This window comes from Triticum urartu, chromosome 4A (genome assembly GCF_056163025.1).
Source record: "Triticum urartu cultivar PI428250 chromosome 4A, HENAU_Tu73, whole genome shotgun sequence".
Taxonomy (NCBI): domain Eukaryota; kingdom Viridiplantae; phylum Streptophyta; class Magnoliopsida; order Poales; family Poaceae; genus Triticum; species Triticum urartu.
The window spans coordinates 586,205,489-586,211,145 of record NC_141876.1 but is presented as its reverse complement, the minus strand read 5'-3'; the positions used below and the strand labels follow the sequence as shown (position 1 = coordinate 586,211,145).

At 56.2% G+C, this 5,657-nt stretch overlaps 1 pseudogene; it reads right to left on the bottom strand.

The window, feature by feature from the left end:
- Positions 1-881: 881 nt before the first annotated feature.
- LOC147976866 (uncharacterized) lies at positions 882-4,724 on the bottom strand (annotated as a pseudogene).
- Positions 4,725-5,657: the final 933 nt, after the last annotated feature.

Genomic DNA, 5,657 nt, shown 5'->3' with positions numbered 1-5,657 from the left:
GTGAGCGAGAGATCGTGTACAATGGCCGTGGCCGAGCATGTCATGCATGCGTGGTGGACGTGCGCATGTAGTGCACGCACCTCCTGAACTATCCGAAGGACCAGGTCAAGGCCGTTGTCCATCAGGTCGTGTAGTAGACTTCCAACAGCCCCCCACAGCCGAAACGTGGGTCTCCCGAATGTTGAGGTTGAACCGGAAGTCGAGGAAGATGCTCGTCGGCAGCCCCTTGATGAAGACGTCGGCAAACTAGGAGCTCGTTGGGACATGGAGGACGCAAACCTCGCCGAGCAACACACGCTCTCGGAGGAAGTGCAAGTCAATCTCCATGTGCTTCGTACGCTGGTGTTGCACAGGGTTAGTCGACATGTACATCGCGCTCACGTTGTCACAATAGAGCACGGTAGCACGCGTGGGAGCCTGGTGGAGCTCGCCAAGGAGTTGTCGCAACCAGACTGCCTTGGCAACGGCGTGTGCGACAGCCCGGTACTCAGCCTCGGCGCTGGAGCTCGAGATGGTCTGTTGCCGCTTCGAGGACCACGACACAAGGTTGCCGCCGAGGAACACACAATACCCTGAGGTGGAGCGGCGTGTGTCGGGACACCCTGCCCAGTCGGCGTTGGAATATGCGACGAGCTCGCTGGAGGTGGAACGATGGAACTGCAAGCCAAGATGTGTAGTCCCACGAAGGTAGCGCAGGATGCGCTTTAGCAAATGGAAGTGCGAGTCACGCGGAGCGTGCATGAAGAGACAACATTGCTGAACACCATAAGAAAGATCAGGCCGTGTGAGTGTTATGTACTATAGGGCACCGACAAGGCTCCTGTATAGAGAAGGATCATGAAATAGAGGGCCATCGTCAGCTGGGAGTTTTGCATGTGTGTCTACTGGCATGGGTAAGGGTTTGCAATTAAGCATCCCTGCTCGATCAAGAAGAGACCGGCGGTAGTGGAAGTGACATTAATGCCAAGAAAATGATGCAGCGGGCCAAGGTCGGACATGGCGAATTCTTGGTGGAGCGAGGAGATGATGGACTGGAGGAGAGATGTGGTGCTCGCGGTGAGGATAATGTCGTCGACATACAGCAACAAATATGCGAGCTGCGTCCCACGACGGAGGATGAAGAGAGAGGATTCGGAGCGAGACGCCACAAAGCCAAGCTGGAGTAGGTATGTGGTGAACCGGGAGAACCACGCCCGTGGCGCTTGTTTCATCCCGTATAACGAGCGGTTCAAGCGGCACACACGCGTAGGGTTGTTGGTGTCGACGTAGCCGGAGAGTTGTTGGGCGTAGACCGTCTCGGCGAGGTGGTCGTGCAGGAAGGCGTTCTTGACGTCGAGCTGATGGATCAGCCAAGAACGCCCGGCGGCGACGCTGAGCACGGTGCGAATCGTAGTCGGCTTGACCACGGGACTGAACGTCTCACCGTAGTCGATGCCGGCTTGCTGCGTGAAGCCGCGAAGCACCCAGCGAGCCGTCAGGATGGAATTTGTGCCGGTATATCCACTTCCCTGTGACCACGTTAGAACCTGCAGGACGAGCAACCAAATCCCAAGTGTTATTCTGCAAAAGCGCATTATATTCCTCTAACATTGCACGGTGCCAGTTTGAATCCTTCAAGGCTGCGCGGTAGGAGGAAGGAATGGGGCTGAGCTAGGATGTGGTGGCGTGAAGGTTCAGTTGGTTTTTCGGAAGGTGAAACCCTGATTTTGCACGGGTGCGCATGTTATGGAGATTGGCAGGTGGCGCAACTGGGATGGCCTTGGGTGGGAGGCGCTTGGCAGGCGGTGGCGTGGTACTAGGCGAGGCGTCATGCGAAGGAGTGGACGCGGCGGCATCAGCGCAGCACGACGCGGGTGAGATGGGCGGGCTTGGCGGGATGGACGGTGGCATAGCGCTAGCCGGCGAAGGTGGGGTGGAGGGCGGGCGATCAGGAGCGGATCCCGCGGGCGGCAGATGGGGAGCGGGGGCGACGCGGTTTGTTGGCTGTTGGGCCGGGATCCGAGGGAGATCCGCTACAGGGCCAGTACGAGGTAGGTAGCCACACCGCTCGAGGAGGATTGGGTGGGCGGGATCGTGTGTGGCCACGCAATCCGATGTGTTTAACGGGGCAGGATCTACGAATGGAAAAACTGCCTCGTCGAAGGTGACATGACGCGAGACGATGACCTTACGGGTGTGCAAATCGAGACAACGATAGCGTTTATGCTCAAGGGGATACCCTATGAAAACGCACCGAATGGCACGGGGTGAGAGTTTGTGCTCGATGGTGGGGTAGACGTTAGGGAAGCAAAGACATCCAAAAACCCGGAGATGATCGTATGTGGGGTGCTGGCCATAAAGCCGAAAGAACGGTGTGTCATTGCGAATGACAGAAGAAGGTCGCCGGTTGAGTAGATGTGTAGCCGTGTGAACAGCTTCAACCCAAAAATTAGGAGGAAGATGGGCGTGGAGAAGGAGAGTGCGGAGCACGTCATTTGTTGTGCGGATCATACGCTCAGCCTTCCCGTTCTGCAGTGAAGTATATGGGCAGGAGAGGCGGAGAGAGGAGCCGCGGTAAGAAAGGAAGTCACGTAGGGCTGTGGTGAGGAACTCGCCACCGTTGTCGCACTGTATGCATTTGATGGGGACACGAAATTGTGTGAGCACATATGCGAAAAAGTGAAGTAAGGTGATTGATGTATCGGATTTAGCGTGCAACGGAAATGCCCATGAAAAATGAGAGAAGTCATCAAGGATGACCAGGTAGAATTGGTAACCAGAGACGCTAGAGACGGGGGAGGTCCAGAGATCGCAGTGCACTAAGTCAAAGGGAGCAGTAGTACAGGAACGAGAAGACATAAAAGGTAGTCTTGATTGCTTGCCATACTGGCAGGACTCGCACACATGGGAATTCAAACTAGCTTGATTACATGGTGACTGAAGAAAAGTTTTTGCTAAAACTGAAAGGGAACTACTGCTAAGGTGCCCAAGGCGTTGGTGCCACAAGCTGCCAGCGACAGAGAGGACCTACTGCACTGCGCTGGAACTGAAGAAAGGGTACAAATCTCCATGGCTACTGGACGTCATTAGGATGCACCGGGTTTTGAGGTCCTTCACAACAAAGCCGAAAGGACTAAACTCGATTGTGCAAGAATTTTCGCGAGTAAAATGACGAACTGAAATTAGGTTCTTAATGATTGTGGGGGAGACAAGAACATCAGTGAGAGAGAAGGGGCCTAGGCGAGTGGAGCTGGTGGCAACAACGGGGATCCGTGAACCGTCACCAACTACAATGCTATTAGAAGAACGCGAAAGAGCATAAGACAGTTGGGAGAGATTACCCGTCTCACCGGTTACGTGTGACGTGGCTCCAGTGTCGAGGAACCACTCGCCGCCCCCGTGCTGCTGCTGCTGCGCCGCGATGTTGTTGAGGGCGGCGTGGAGGGCGGTGTAGTTGTCCCAGGGGGCGGGGTTGGAGGAGCTGGGTGCACCGGCGTTGTAGACCTGGTGGTGCTGTCCGGGTCGGGGGCCGAGGACGTCCGCGGAGTTGGGCGCTGTCCAGGGGGCGCGCGGCTGCTGCGGAGGTGGGAAGGGGCTCCCGTACGGGGCGAAGTACCCCATCCACGGATGGGCGCCCAGCGGCTGCTGTGGAGAGTCGCGCCCAGCTGGAGCGGTGGAGCTGCTGCTAGCGCCTGGGTGGCCGCGACCGCGACCGCACCCACGCCAGCGCCCACGTCCACGGTCGCCACCGGAGGAGGGCTCGGCAGCGGCCTTCCCCTTTTCCGCCTGGTTGCCGGAGGCGGCTCGATCGCCACGAGTACCCCCGCGGTCTCCGGAACCGCCAGAGGTGTGGCCGATGGAGAGCGCGGTGGAGCCGTCCGAGCGCCCGTCGGCCCGAGCGCGCTCGTTCTGCGTGATCTCCTCGAGGAGGAGACGCGACCGGGACTGGGCGAACGTGGGGAACGGCACCTGCAGGGGGAGCACCGCCGCGAGCACATGGAACCGCCTGCTGAGACCGTGGATGAACTGGAGCGTCATGGTCCTGTCGGTGATGGGCTCCTCAACGTCATCAAGCGCGGCCGCCAGAGACTGCAGACGGCGGGCGTACTCAGGTCCCCCTGGACTGTGCTGCGGAATTCCGCTGAGAGGTCAATCGCACGGCCGGCCTGATTGTCGAGGAAGAACAGGCGCAGGGTGTGCCACACCTGGTGCGCCGTGCTGGCCGGCGACATCACGACGTCATACAACTCATCAGAGATTGTGGAATAGATCCACAACACGATGGTTATATCATCGTTGCGACAGTTGGCGTCCTCATGCAGTGGCTCCCGGTTCTCATCGACGTGATGCTGCACGTTATACTTGCAGAGGATAAAGTAGAACAGGTGGCGCCATCTTGAGTAGTTACCGGCGGCGAGATCGAGCTTGAACCACAGGAAGTGGGTGATGGAGGGCGGGAGACCCTCTCCTGGTGCCGGCGCACCCGGGATGTCGAGGCAGGGGATGAGCTCACGGTAGACGCCGCGATCGAGTGGAGCCGCCAGAGGGGCGGCATCAACAGCTGCAGGTGCAGCGGGTGCGGCTTGGCCGAGGCGCACCGGGGTAGGCGCAGGAGCCCGAGGATGAAGACCCGCCGCGCTCGGAGCTGCATGGGCGGGTGGGATGGCAGCAAGAGGAGCCAGGGGAGGGAGGTTCGCCGCCGCGTTGAGGTCAGCTGAGCGGGATCGGCGGAGCAGCCGATTCATGGCGGAAGCGTGGAATAGGATTTGAACTGCTCAGTTACCAAGTTGTTTTACAGAACTCTATACACACTTGTATTCATATCTCGCAGGGTTATTTATACATGCGGAGAGGTACAAGTGGGTGAGGGAGAGATCGTGTACAATGGCTGTGGCCGAGCATGTCATGCATGCGTGGTGGACGTGCGCACGTAGTGCACGCACCTCCTGAACTATCCGAAGGACCAGGTCAAGGCTGTTGTCCATCAGGTCGTGTAGTAGACTTCCAACATGTATGATGTAGCAGAACCTGGCTCATGTGATTGTACACTTGTGGAGCTTGTTATCTGATTGTAAACTTGATGCTGATCACATTTGTATGTGTGTTATATGATGTAGCACTTTGATGGTTGATAATATTTGAAGTATTTCGTGTGTTTTCTGTGTGCCAATTTAAATACCAGGTATTTATTTGTGCGAAATAAAAAAATGAAGAATATTGCCCTGATGGCTAGGACCCAGTAGTAGAACCTGACAATGGGGACCCACCTGACTAGTGAACCCAATTTATAAAAAAAGAAAAAAATGAAACTGTTGAGACAAAAAGGCCATGGGCCAAAAATAAAAAGGCTGCAATGTTGGGATTGGTCCATGAAGCTGACAAAAAATTCATAGAAAAAAATATAAATGGGCTGAATTAATGGGCTCGGCCCGTATAAACACCGAACTGGACCGGCCAGAATCTTGTGCCACGTCAGATTGCCACGCTGGATGCCTACGTGGCCTGGGGAGGTTGCTAGTGACCAAAACAAAACAGTAGACGTATTTTGGTCGTAGTCTTCGACCATTCCAGAGGAAAGGTCGCTATAGTCAGTTTATGACCGCAAGCTTTTGACCTTCTGTTTTTGGTCAAAAAAAGGTCGCAAATGAAAAACCATGACCTTTTAGTGACCAATAGTG